We start from the raw sequence: 15,614 nt of genomic DNA, 5'->3' as shown, positions 1-15,614 counted from the left end.
TATAATTATGTTTGCTAATCAGCCAACATTAATATACAAAGATTATATGCATGAGTTTAACCTAATCACATGAGCCCTTTAAAAACAGAGTGTCTTCTCCAGCTGATAGCAAAAGAGGAAGTCAGAGATTCAAATCATAAGGGAGATTCACCATATCACTGCTGGCTTGAAGACAGAGGCCACTTGGAAAGGACCTGAGAGTAGTCTTTAAGACCTAAGAGCAACATTTGGCTGACAGCCAGGAATAAAATAAGAATTTCAGTTCTACAACTGTAAGGAACCGATTCTGCCAATTTGAATAAGTGTGGAAGCTGATTTTTCCCCCCAAAGCCTCTGGAAATGAATGTAGCCCAGTTAACACCTTGATTTCAGGCTTATCAGACTCTAAACAGAAAACCAGCTGAGCCCACTCAAACTTCTGACCTACAAAACTGTGAAATAATCAATAGATGCTGTTTTAATCTGGTAAATATGCGGTAATTTGTTAAGCAGCAACAGAAATTTAAGTGTACATATTTATAACTGTACGATTAATTAGTTTTAAAGCAGTTTTAACAATTTAACACTGTGAAATCACTACAGTCACTCCTTACATTTTCTTTGTGCCCCTTTGCAATCCTTTCCTCCACTCATGCCTGCAATCAACCAGTGACTTGCTTTCTGTCACTATAGATTTGTTTGTTTATTATAGAATTCTATATATATGGAATCATATTTATACATTTTGCCTGTCTTCTTTCCATTAGCCTAATGATTTTTTTTAGATTCATCCCTGTTGTTGCATGTATCAACAAGTCATTCACTATTATTATTGAATTTTATTGTTCATGGTATGGATGTACCCTAATTTATCCATTCATCTGTTGATGGACATTTGGGTTATTTTCAGTTTGGGGCTATTACAAATAAAATGACTATGAACATTTTGTGCAAGTCTATGTGTGAACATATGTTTTTGTTTTTCTTCATAAATAATATACATAAGTTTGTTTTAAGAGCCTGAGGTGGGGCAGGGAGAGGATAAGTGGCAGGCAAAGAGTTACCTTTGCTGCAAAAAATGAGAGGGACTCTTCTGAGTTCCAAAAGTAGATTTCAGGAGAAGCTGTGAAGTCTCCTCTTCTGTACCTGGAAAAAACCTTGGAGGAACTAGGATTCTACAAACAGTTTGAATGATAACAAGGACAATGGGCTAACAGGCAAAGACCTAAGTCTCTTCTAAATTCTACTTTTTTTTTTCAACATATCTTTCTTTCCATGGTTTTATTTTGTTGTCTATATGCCTAATAAAATACAGTATCATACAGATTATATACAATGCATTTTCAATGCATTATTACAAAGATGCCTGCATTCCAGATTTCTCATTTACTATGATGAACAATGTTACTTTGTCCTCTATGAACAGGCTATGTGACAACAAGAACCCAGCCTTAACCTGACCTCTACGGAAGGACCACAGTTCAGCAAGAACTCAGCCTCTATGAGTAGTCTTCAATTAAGAAGTATTACACACATAAGCAAATAAAGAAAAGAGGTCTAAAATAAAACACATAATGGTGGACTTGTTACCACCAACTAACATTAATAAATCTAAAGTTGATTAATAAGCAATTTTGAAAGAGCACAAGTAAGTGGTGAAATTCATTCTAGCTCTCACTGACATATCTTGAGTGATTATTGGGCATTTCAGTGAATATATTTTAGGAAATATATTCAAGTGTTTTTAAAGAGTAAAAGTAATTTGAATTTATCGAGAATGATTACTTATGAAAAATATTTTCTTTTTTGGGGGGACAGGTCCTAGAACACAGAGAGATGAATTCTGCTCCAACTCCCCTTTTTTTTCATGATTTCACTTCTGTGAGTCTACTCTGACCTAATTACATTTTCACGTTTTCATTGTATAGTATTCTCAAAACAGGTAAAATATAAACTAAGATATATCAGGCAGATAGCACTTGCTTGCTTCAAAAGTCATAAAACAAAGACAGAAGTAGAAGGAATACTTCCTAACTCAATGAAGTTGGCATTACACTAATACAAAAGCCAGACAAAGAAGTATCAGGAAAAGAAAACTACAAATCAACATCTCTCATGAATATAGATGCAAAAATCTCCCACAAAAATTAGCAAAATCAATCCAATAAGGTACAAAAAAATTATACACCATGACCAAGTGGAATTCATTCTAGTTATGGAAGACTGGTTCAACAGTCGAAAATCAATCAAACTAATCCATCACATCAACAGGCTATAGAAGAAAAGTCACACAATCATATTAATAGAGTAGAAAAAAACATTTGACAAAAAACCAACACCCATTCATGATAAATTCAGAATGGCCAGCAAACTAGGAATAGAGGGTAACTTCCTCAACTTGATAAAGAACACCTAATAGCTAAAGCTGTTACCTACAGCTAACATCATACTTCATGGTGAGAAACTAGAAGCTTTCCTGCCAAGATCAGAAACAAGGCAAGGATGTTCCATATCACCACATCCTACTCAAAGTCTTAGCTAATGCAATAAGACAAGAAAAGGAAAAAGTATACAGACTGAGAAGGAAGAAATAAAACTGTCATTATTCACAGATAACATGACTGTCTATGTAGAAAATCCAAAATAATCAACAACAACAACAAAAAACTCCAGGAATTAATGTTATTATAGCAAGGCTGCAGGATACAAGGTTAATATATAAAACTCAACTGTTTTTCTATATACCAGCAATAACAATTGGAAATTTAAATTAATAACACATAATTTACATTAGCACCCCCAAAACCCAAAATACTTAGGTATAAATTTAACAAAATTTGTATGAGAGCTATATGAGGAAAACTATAAAACTCTGATTTAAAAAAATCAAAGAAGAACTAAATAAATGGAACAATATTTCATGTTCACAGGTAGGAAGACTCAATATTGTCACGATGTAAGTTCTTCCCAACTTGATCTATAGATTCAATGCAATCCCAATCAAAATACTAGCAATTTATTTTGTAGCTATTGACAAACTAATTCTCAAGTTTATACGGAAAGCCAAAAGACCCAGAACAGCCAATGCAGTACTGAAGGAAAAAAAAAATAAGTTGGAAACTGACACTACCTGACCTCAAGACTTAGCATAAAGCTACAGTAAGCAAGACAGTGCAGTACTGGCAAAAGCACAGGCAAACAGATCAATGGAACAGAACAGAGAGCCCAGAAACAGAGCCACATAAATAAAGTCAACTGACCTTTGACAAAAAAGCAAAGGTAATAATAGGCATACCTCAGTTGTATTGTGCTTCACAGATACAGCATTTCTTACAAATTGAAGGTTTGTGGCAACACTGTGTTATCAGATGACAGTTAGCATTTTTTAGCAATAAAGTATTTTTTAATTAAGATATATACTTTTTTTTAGACATAGTGCTACTGCACATGTAATAGACTATAGTATAGTATAAACATAACTTTTATATGCACTGAGAAACAAAAAAATTCATGTGACTAGCTTGATTGTGATATACACCTTACTGGAGTGGTCTGGAACCAAACCCACAACATGTCCAAGGTATGCCTGTACAATGGAGCAAAGACAGTCTTTTCAACAAATGGTGCTGGAACAACTGGACATCTACATGCAAAAAAGTGAATATAGACACAGACCTTACACCCTTCACAAAAATTAACTCAAAATGAATCAAAGACCTAAATGTGAAATGAAAAACTATAAAACTTCTAGAAGATAACATAGGAGAAAATCTAGATGACCTTGGGTTTGGCAGTGACTTTTTAGATCCACGAAAAAAACTGATAAGCTGGACTTTATTAAAATTAAAAATTTATGCTCTGCAAAAGACATCATCAAGAGAATGAGAAGACACATCACAGACTGTGAAAAAATATTTGCAAAAGACTGAAAAAGGACTGTTATCCAAAATATACAAAGAATTCTTAAAAACAGTTTTAAAAACAAAGGAACAACCTGATTAAAAACTGGGCAAAAGATCTAAACAGACACTTCACCAAAAAAGAGATATAGATGGCAAATAAGCATATGAAAAGATGTTCAACATCATCTGTCATTAGAGAACTGCAAATCAAAACAATGAGAATTCCCTGGCAGTCCAGTGGTTAGAACTCTGCGCTTTCAGTGCCGAGGGTGCAGGTTCAATCCCTGGTTGGGGAACTAAGATCCCACAAGCCGCATTGCACAGCCATAAATAAATAAATAAATAAATAGAATAAAAAAACAACGAGATACCACTATATACCTATTAGACAATACTGACAACAATACCAAACGCTGACGAGGATGTAGAGCAACAGGAATCTCATTCACTGCTATTGCTGATGAGGATGCAATATGTGTATAGCCACTTTGGAAGACAGTTTGGCAGTTTCTTATAAAACTAAATAAACCCTTACCATATGATCTAGCAATCAAGTTCCTTGGTATTTATTCAAGGAACCCTATAGTTGAAACCCTATGTCCACACAAACACCTGCACATGGATGTTTATAGCAGCTTTATTCATAATTGCCAAAACTTGGAAGCAACCAAGATGTCCTCTGGCAGGTAAAAGGATAAAGTATGGTGCATACATCCAAACAATGGAAAGTTATTCAGTGCTAAAAAGAAATGAGCTATCAAGCCATGAAAAGACATGGAGGAACCTTAATTGCATATTACTAAGAGAAAGCCAATCTGAAAAGTCTATATATTGTGTGATTCCAACTATATGACATTCTGGAGAAGGCAAAACTATAGAGACAGTAAAAAATCAGTGTTTGCCACAGTTTGAGAGTAGGGAAGAGGTGCATAGGCAGAGCTCTGAGGAATTTTAGGGCATTCTGGATGACACTAAAACAGTAGATACATGCCTTCAGACATTCATCAAAATCTACAAAATATATAACACCAAATGTGAACACCAATGTAAACTATGGACCTTCAATAGTAATGATGTGTCAGTGCAGGTTCATTGATTGTAACAAATGTACCACTGGTGCAGAATGTTGATACTGGGGTAGGCATACATTTGCAGAGTGAGTGTGTATATGGGAACTCTGTACTTTCTACTCAATTTTGCTGTGAACTTAAAACTGCTATAAAAATAAAATCTATTTTAAAAAGTCATACAACATGTGAATGTACTTAATGCCACAGAACTGAACACTTCCAAAATGCTTAAAATGGTAAGATGTTATGTATATTTTACCACAATTTTCAAAAAGTCCTAAGAGTGTTTTACCAATATTAGGAACTTAGAAGGTATTCTATTCAGATGTCTGTGTCTTCTCCATCTCTTCTTACTCAAACTACTGCCTTACTGTTCTGACTATTGTAGCAGAATAACAGACTGGGTGGCGTGTAAACAAAGAAATTCATTTCTTACAGTTCGAGAGGATGGGAAGTCCAAGATCAAGAAATCTGGTGAGGGCCGGCTTCCTAGCTCACAGGTGGCTGTCTTCTTGCTGTGTCCTCACATGGCCAAAGGGGCAAGGGAACTTTTAAAATAACATCATCATTTAAGAATGAGTCTCCTTTAAGGCGATATTTTTCCTAACTACTTCCTTCTGGCTTAGACTTTCCATAGCAGCACTAATTCAAAGTGTGGTCCTTAAACCAGCATCACCTGGGAACAAGTAAGAACTGCAAAATTTTAATACCACCCTGTAACTTCTGATCAAAATCTACTTTTTAAACAAGATCCCCAGGTAATTAGGATGCACAATAAAGTTTGAGTACAGTGTTCTAGAAGACTTAGCTCTTGTGTACACCCCCTTTTACCTCTTCCTTTAGACTCTTGGTAAGAGGCATGAATTCTAGCAATAAAGGAAGCAAGGAACAACAAAAATTAAAAGTTTTTATAAAAGGAGAAAGGGTAGGGATGCAGTAGTGTCAACTTGAATTTAAAAGGGTACCAAGGGTGTAGCTGGGAAAAGAGAAACATTTATGAGTAAAATCAGTGGTATACCAAGCCAAAATGGAATGTCAGTATCAGGGACTAAGGGTAATGGGAAACAGATGAATGCATGTGAAAAGAAACAGTTCGATGGACCAGGAAATTAGGGCGAAAGACTAGGAAGAGGGTTTAATAATGAGAAAAAAAAATGATACCAACAATAATTCTCCTATTCTGAATTCTCATTTTGATCAAAATATTTCTGAACCCTTTTATCCTGAACAGATTTAAGACTATAATGTTTTTAAAATACCAATGTCATTCCAGATTGCATTTACAAACCAAAAGTAGAGTCTTTACAGAGAATATTCAGATTACAATAGCGTCCTCATTTTATGGAAAGCAAGGCTCAAAGAATGACCAGAGACACCAGGAAAGCCGACATGAGATGAAACCTATTTCAGTTTTAGTATTACATACATTATTAAAACAATAAATATTGGCATTTTATACTCCAGCAATAGATGAAACATTTTTATTTACTTTGTCCTCTAGCAAAAATATTGCTAGTTGAACTTAATTTGTAAAATTTAAAGGCAGTTTCCTATAATGTTTAGGAATACAGAGTTTGACAACAGAGGAGATGGGGTTTGAATATGGCTCTGCCACAAACAAATTGTGCTGACTTTAACCTCTCTGTGCCTCTGGGATTAATACTACCTACTTCACTTCGTTGTTTGTGAGGATTAAATAAGCTAAAATGACTAGCAGAAGGTCTGGCACATAGCAAATAAGAACTCAAAAATGTTAATTATTATTTCTGTGAAAAAATTCTATAAGTATTTCTTAAAGAAGAATCTTCCAAGGATAAAGGGCTACCCTATCTTATTATAATTGGAATGACTTTCTTTCATTTTAAAGAACAATATTTGAATGAAATGAACAGCAGTAGTCTGGATTTCTGCCACCTTCCTTTTTATGAACTATTATTTTCCATGTCCACAGAATCCACTAAGTATATGCTTGTAGAAAAGTGCTTTGTTGAATTTTCAGACAGACTGGTCTGGTCTTTAACATAATCAATAATCAAATCTGAATGTTAGTTTTAACAGACTCAGAAGAACAGAAGTACTGTGATCTGTTTTTACGCACACCTCACTTCTGACAACAGATGTGTAGATTTTTCCATACCAAGGAGTTCTCCAATTCTCTGTGGACATCAACTGAGTGTCCTACACGTCAATTCAATTCTGACATTAACTACCCAGAGACAGCGCAACCCCACAGGTTGCTCACTCCCGTAAGACTGCCCGCAACTTCAGAAGCCAGTCAAAAGTCTTAGGCCTTCCACCCTTCTCACCAACAGGCTATAAATCAGGGGTTCCCCTGACCCCCTCCTCAGATTTGATGATTTGCTAGAACAGCTCGTGGAACTCGGGAAGGCACTTTACTTACTATTACTGGTTTGTTATACAACTCAAGAACAGCCATGTACAAATACATCTGGGCAAGGTATTGGGGGTGGGGAGAAATCAGTGCAGAGCTTCCATGCCCTGTCTGCGCACATCACCCTCCCAGCAGCTCAATGTGTTCACCAATCTGGAAGCTCTCCAAACCCTGTAATTTAAGAGTTTTTACAGAGGGTTCATTACATAGGCATGGTTGATGAAATCATTGTTCATTGGTGATTAACTTAATCTCTAGCCCCTCTTCCCTTTTTGGAGGTTGGGGAGTAAGCCTGAAAGTTCCAAGCTTCTTAATCAAGGCTTGGTCTTTCTGGTCCCCATCTAGGCGCTATTTAGGGGGTCCCTTGCCACTAGTCATCTCATCTGCATACAAAAAGACACTCAAAGGTTTTAGCAGCTTGTGTGAGGAACCAGGGACAAAGACCAACTATATGCTTCTTATTATATCACAATATCACAAGAAGTAATTCTGCAGTTAAAAATGAAGATTAGGGCTTCCCTGGTGGCAAAGTGGTTGAGAATCTGCCTGCTAATGCAGGGGACACGGGTTCGAGCCCTGGTCTGGGAAGATCCCACATGCCACGGAGCAACTAGGCCTGTGAGCCACAACTACTGAGCCTGCGCGTCTGGAGCCTGTGCTCCGCAACAAGAGAGGCCGCGATAGTGAGAGGCCCGCGCACCGCGATGAAGAGTGGCCCCCGCTTGCCACAACTAGAGAAAGACCTCACACACACACAAAAAAACGAAGACCCAACACAGCCAAAAATAAATAAATAAATAAATAAATAAATATTTTAAAAAATGAAGATTAAAAGAAAATTTAAAAAGATAAAAACTAGGGCTTCCCTGGTGGCGCAGTGGTTGAGAATCTGCCTGCCAATGCAGGGGACACGGGTTCGAGCCCTGGTATGGGAAGATCCCACATGCCGTGGAGCAACTAGGCCCGTGAGCCACAACTACTGAGCCTGCCCGTCTGGAGCCTGTGCTCCGCAACAAGAGAGGCCACGACAGTGAAAGGCCCGCGCACTGCAATGAAGAGTGGTCCCCGCTCACCACAACTAGAGAAAGCCCTCGCACAGAAACGAAGACCTAACACAGCCAAAAATAAATAAATAAATTAAAAAAAAAAAGATAAAAAATAAAATCAAAATGAAGGTATACCTTAGTCATTTATCCTTGTTTCTATACTCCTAATAGTCCAAAAGTACATTCAATTAAATTGCTTTAGAGGCTATTAAGTCAGAAGGCAGTAATACATTTTCACCTCCTTTTTATATCAAAGGATGAAGAAGGATAGAAAAAAAGAGATCCAGTTTTCAGATTTCTAAAAGTCTAGCTACATGTAATTGTCTTATAAAAAAGATAAAAACTGTGAAATTATTCTTTTTGTGAGGATCCATTCCTTGCAAATAACATTTCTCTTTGCTATTCCATGCCATTTAAGGAAAGTACATTAGACTCCATCTTCTTATCACCTCCCACATTCCCTCAGGCCTCTGACTCCCTAGCTTATTCTACCAAATAACACAGGTCAAATTTGTGTGGTAATTTTTTAATAATTGTGTATTATTACCCATAGGTGTTGTCCAGTTCATGCAACCTTAAGTGCCTCAGGACCTATGGTAAATTAGAAATGACTGCAAATTCTTTGTAACTCTTTATTACATTATTTCCATACTCCTTGAATATGGGCTGGTTTTGTGACTTGTTTTGACAATATCATGTGGTAGAAGTGACACTGTGTGATTTCCAAGTCTAAGCCTCAACAGACCTCACAGCTCCTATAAATGCTCTCTTTGAACTCTTCCACAGATAAGCTCAGATAGCCTCCTGGAGATATACGGCCCAGCCAATATCCAGAGCCAACTGCCAGCCACGTGAATGAGGTCTTCTTAGACTCTCCAACCCAAACTGGGCCACCAGATAACTGCAGTCATATAAGTAACCTTGACAAGATCAGCAGATGAATTGCTCAGCTGATCCCAGCCCAAATTACTGGTCTACAGAATCATGAACAAACAAAATAGTTGTTTTAAGCCATTAAGGTTTGCAGTAGCTTATTATCCTGTGAGAGATAACAGATACAAGCCCAAAACCCCCTTCTGAATAAATGAAATTATCTTTGTATAGAGTAAAACTGAGTTGTACTACTTTGCCTTCAATTAAACCAAACCTGATAATATGATCACAACCACTGGATTGGTATTTGATCTAAAAGCAGCCACATATTACAAGACATAGGAAAAGCTAGTCATCTATAAAGTGACATGGCACAAAACTCTGCCCTAGTGGACAACTCCGTGGAAGGTGGTGACAAACAAATTCACATTCTTTATTAGGTAACAGGAATGCAATATAAACACTGAAAAACTGGTCACTAAAGCTGCTATTGCATCCTGAAAAACATAACGTAAATCCTTATCCTGTAAGCACTAGGACCCAAGGGGCTGTATGTCTACTCAGCCTCTTTGTGACCCTACTCTGGAGTGAGCCTCCATTGGCTAAGGAAATCTGAGCATTTTTCTTTACAATAGGTTCTTTACAATCTGAAAGGACCTAATACACTATATTAATTTCATCTATAGTAACATTTTATAGTGTCTTTTTTTAAGTTTATAAAACATTTTAAAATAAACTCATTTGAAAGGCAACATGGCTTATTGGACAGAGCACAGACTTTGGGTCAGGGAGACCTAAGTTTGATCATACTAATCGAGAAATCACTACGAGCAGTTTTAAGGATTAGAAACGAGAAAAGTTCATGTAAAAATTTTAAAGTATCTGGCAAATAACAGCACCTCAATAAATTCTATTTTTCTATAATTTAGTAAGATTTATTAAGGACATTGATCTTATCAATTGGCTTTTGTTACATAAAAAAATGCCTCAAAAACTAGTAGCTTAAAGTAACAACCAATTCTGAGTCAGCAATTTAGGCTATGCTCAGCTGGGCAGTTCTGTTGATCTTGGCCAGGCTCACTCATGTGCTGTGGACAGAAGCCAGGTAGACTGGCTGGTCTAAGAAGGCTCAGCTGGTATGGCTGTCTCTGTTCTAAATGATCTCTTGTCATCTATCTGGCTAGCCTAGATTTGATTACACGTGGAAACATTCAAGGCCTCTTAATGCCCAGGCTCAGAACTCACAAAACATCACTTCCACTGAGTTTACTGGCCAAAACATATCATAAGGCAAGCCAAGACTTAAAAGGATGGAGAAACAAAGTCAAGGAGCTGCTTATTGTGGTCATTTTTGCAATTTACCCAGAGACCTATATATCAGGTATTGTTAAGGTCTTTTAAATGCTATATACATGTAGATGTGAATATTTTATGTATTTAATCATTACATTAAATCATTACAAAAAGTCCTCAAGAGAGATATAGACTACTCCTATTTTTCCATGTGGGGCAACTGAAGTGTAGGGAGCTAGTAACTAGCCCAAAATATTATTACTTATACATGGCAGAGTCAAAATTGGAAATCAGGTTTCCTAGGTTCTACCTAGTTCAATGTTTTCTCCCTTATATCATCCTATTTGTCTAGAAATTGATTGCAAGATCCTAGTGGTCCTATAACACCTCTATAAAATAGCCTCTAAATAATGTCACATAACAAAATATTTTATAATTTGAGATGTTAGTTTAAGTCATATTTGCTTGATTTCTTTGTCACAGTCTACCTAACCTAACAAAACACCTGTGGGCAACATTAATGAAAACCTGTTTACATGGCACAGGAATCATCTTGTTTCAGTTTGGTTCTGGGAACATTATTTTTCTTTCAGACAGAATTCATTCAATGAATCTCTACTGAATGCCTGTTGCCTATGTCAGTCACTGTACTAAATACTGAAGGTACAGCAAGATAATCTGCTCATATAACTTTATTAAAAGTTTCTCCCACATTATGATGCCTTCCTTGAATCATGAATAAGAAAGAAGTATTAATAAGGGAAGTATTTATTTTTGGAGAAATTTCTGGGATATACTATCTTAATGGAAATATATTCCTTTTTACAGTTAAACCCTGCAATAGCTAATAGGAATACCAAGTTCAATAAATTGTGTCACCTGTATGTATAAACAGATATTCACAAATATGCATTTAATTACCCAAGTCAGAAGCCTATTAATCATTCTGACTCCTATCTCTATTCATCCCCCTCATCCTGGTTGATTCTACCTTCAAAATATATATCAAGTCCATCTACTACTCTCCATTTCCACTAACACTACCTTGAATCAAGCTACTACTATCTCTTGCTCAAACCATAACTGACACCAATTTGGTCTCCTTGTGTCCATTCTTGCCTTCTTAGAGGAGCTAAACATATTCTTAAAATATGAGTCTGATCACATTATTTCTCCTGCTTAAAACCCTTCACGACAGCTTCCCTATTCTAAATGTAATCCCTTCACTGTAGCCTACAAGACCCTGCTTACCTTTCCATCCTCACCTTTAACCCTTCTCTTTGTTGCTCCAGTCACACCACCCTTTTCCTTTCACACCACGCTCTTTTCACTGTAAGGCCTTTGTATCCACTGTTCCCTCTCGACGTCACTGGCCTCTTTTCATTTCTCAAGGCTCAAAAAGGCCTTTCCTAACTCCTCTCACATACGTCCCCTTCTTGTCCTATTATAGCGCCCTATTTGTTTCCTTCATAGCATGTTTTCAATTTATAAATACATACTTACTTTTTATCTACTTGTTATATCTTTCCTACCTGGCTGTAAGTTCCCTAAGAGTACAAACTATGTTTCATTCATTACTGTACAAATACTTAGCATACTGCTTGCTACATAGTAAGTGTTCAATAAATATTTTTAAAAATAATCAATATTTAATTTTTGTATGGTACCATATTGGTTTATTCTCCAATAACTGCAGATAATAAAAGAAGGATGGACAAAACTAAATTTACCACAGGGAATGAAAATGAAAAGATTTCCAGGGTCAACACCCAACATGAAAATAAAATTTATCGCCTAAAATAAGTACCTGTTACCATCATCTTAGATTATTAATTGCCCAACAAATAAAACCTAATTCCTATGCACCTAGAGTATCTACAGGGATGATCATATTACTGCTAGTGTGACTTTTCACAATAGGCTTTTCTCACCTCTTCTATTTCTCTATAGGAACACTTCTCAGGTTAAATACTAGGTTGCTGAAATATACAGAAATGGAATCTATACACTAATTTCAAACACAGTACAGTATATTTCCAAAGACAGAATTACACTGTTTCCGGCATAAAAGCAATAACTAATGTTGAAACAGATTTTTAAATAATGATTCTCTGCAGGCAGTTGAAAGAGGGAATTTCTAAGGTCAGTTATTTTAACGTGGAATAACATGTCTATATGGCATGTAAATTAGTACAGTATAACAAACTAAATAAGTTTAGATAGCTCACTAATTTAAAAAAATATATATCAAATAGTAGTTAGCTTCAAATGAAGTGTTTTCCCAACTATATTCAGAAACAACATACTTGTTTTTTAGTCATGTGAAATAATGTTTATTGCTGCCAGTTTTATAATCAGTACACGTTTCTTGAAGAAAATTTAGAAAATATTCACATACATGAAAATAAAATTATCCCAAATCCCAGCAACCAGAGAGACTAACAGTTAACATTTTATTTAACAGATAACTATATTTTAGATCAATTACAGTATTATGTAGATAAACTCTTAAAAAGAATCGAATTCTCTGAACTTATTCTGTGACTTCTATCCAACTACTTCCAGACTTCTGCTCATGCCATTCTCTCCTCAAAGAATGAACCCAATCTCAATCTACTCACCTTTAAGACTGAGTTATTTAACATCCCTGAGCATCTGTTTTATCATAAGATTTTTGTGGGGATTTAGTAATGCACATTAAGAACCTAGTACAGAAGGTGCTATACATATGGTAGTCATTGTTACAGCTAAAAAGTCCCCTCTTTAGTGGAACTTTCACAGATTACTTCAGTCCTTCTCTGATGCTATTTGTATGTCACTTACATTGGAATGCCTCATCATGAGCCAATACATGTCTTATCTCTCTCACTAGGATCTGAGATGATTTTGGCAGGTCTCCTACAACTTTATACTCCCCACAGTGTATACAAATATTTAAGGTCAATTCAATAATATTTTTTTCACACATATTACCTGTAAGTCATTGAACTGGAGACACAAAGATAAATCTCAATTTCTGCCCTCACTTAGCTTATAGTAATCTTTTAGAGGGAAAGAGACATTATTTAGTGTAAATGATTTTAGGTCCACAAACTCTTTTTTTTGAAACCCTTTAGGGGAAATGTGTTTCAGAATTTAGAATTTCCCAGATTTCAGTAAGGTAGTACAGTATATATATTATATATTAAGAAACCACTCAGCAAGGTCTAGGTCAGCACCCTATGATCCAACATTGTTATTTCTATAATGAAATGTATAAATATTTACTAACTGGTATAAATATTGACTATAAATAGCCTCCCATCAGTTCAGGTCAGGTTTTATCACTGTATTAGCTTCCAACTGCTGCTGTAGCAAATTACCACAAAATGTAGTGGCTTACACAATACAAATTTATTATCTTATACTTCTAGAAGTCAGAACTTTCACTGGGCTAAAGACAAGGTGTCTACAGGGCTGGGTTCTTTCTAGAGGATAAATGGGAGAATCTGTTCTTTGCCTTGCCTGACTTCTAGATGCTGTTTGCATTCCTTGGCTCCTGGCCTTCTTTCATCTTCACAGTCAGCAATCCCATTACTCTAACCTCTACTTCTGCCATGACATTTCCTTCTGACTCCCTTGCTTCTCTCTTCCTCTCATAAGGACTCCTGTGATTACATTGAGTGCATCTAGGTAATCCAGGCTAATCTCCCCATTGCAAGATCTTTTTTTCCCCCTTGTCTATAAATAATGTTTTATTGAAACACAGTTATACTCCTTCATTTACATTTTACTGTGCCTGCTTTTTGGCTACAATGACTGAGCTGAGTAGATACAACAGAGATCATATGGCAAATCTAAAATATTTACTTTCTGGCCCTTTATACAAGTTCCACTGCAAGTTCTTTAATTTAATCATCTCTGCAAAGTCCCTTTTGCCAAATAAGGTAATATGTCCATAGGTTCCAGGGATTATTAGGACATGGACATCTTTGGGGGGCCATTATTTTGCCTACCAGAGCCACCAATCTAGTCTTTTTTTTTTTTTAAAAAAGAAACTTCTAGCTTTCAGAGTCTTTTGAACTTTAGAACTACAGATAAGGAATTTTGGACCTGTATAACCAAAGGTAGTACAAGGCCAGTGATATAAGAAAAGCACAGGAGAATTGCAGAAATATGATGAATGGAAAGACCACAACACTAAGTATCAGGAAAAGCTCAATGAAATAGATGGAATTTGATGAGAGCCTTCAACGATGTAAAGGATCATGACAGGTGAACACTGGTACAAGAGGTAATTTTCAGACATACTTGCTCTCAAAATTTTATAGAGACATACAAAACAGCAACAACAAATTCGGAGTCAGGAAACTATAGTATATATTTGGAGAAGAAAGAGAATGCAGTTTGACTGAACTATACAGAATAAAAGTAGAAGAATAGTGAAGGAAAAGAAGGGGAAAGATAAATGAAGACAGATACAATGGGCTATGTTGCTTGTCAGTATGAAGAGTTTCTCCTTAATTCTGGAGGAAGTGAGCAGTCAGGTGGAAACAGTTTTGAACTGAGAAATGATGTGATATGATTGGTGTTATATTGGAGAAAGATTAACTTGGCAAGAGGATTGATTCAAATTGAGAAAGGCAGAACAGTAGCAGACAAATGACTAATCTAAAGAAGTAATACGGGGGCTTCCCTGGTGGCACAGTGGTTAAGAATCCACTTGCCAAGCAGGAGAGAAGATGGCCGAAGAGTAAGACGCGGAGATCACCTTCCTTCCCACAGATACAGTAGAAATACATCTACACGTGGAACTGCTCCTACAGAACACCCACTGAACGCTGGCAGAAAACGTCCGACCTCCAAAAAGGCAAGAAACTCCCCCCGTACTTGGGTAGGGCAAAAGAAAAAAGAAATAACAGAGACAAAAGAATAGGGACGGCACCTGCACCAGTGGGAGGGAGCTGTGAAGGAGGAAAGATTTCCACGCACTAGGAAGCCCCTTCGCGGGCAGAGACTGCGGGTGGCAGAGGGGGGAAGCTTCGGAGCCACGCAAGGAGAGGGGATTCAGAGCGCCGCC

General features: G+C 36.6%; 1 protein-coding gene across 9 annotated transcripts in view; it reads right to left on the bottom strand.

The window, feature by feature from the left end:
• The window catches only part of WASF1 (WASP family member 1), a 94,468-nt gene that overhangs the window by 51,090 nt on the left and 27,764 nt on the right, over positions 1-15,614 (bottom strand). The gene's annotated exons all lie outside the window — the stretch shown is intronic.

The sequence above is a fragment of the Balaenoptera physalus genome (genome assembly GCF_965194825.1).
Source record: "Balaenoptera physalus genome assembly, chromosome: 9".
Classification (NCBI taxonomy): domain Eukaryota; kingdom Metazoa; phylum Chordata; class Mammalia; order Artiodactyla; family Balaenopteridae; genus Balaenoptera; species Balaenoptera physalus.
This window is presented reverse-complemented; position numbering and strand designations above follow the sequence as displayed.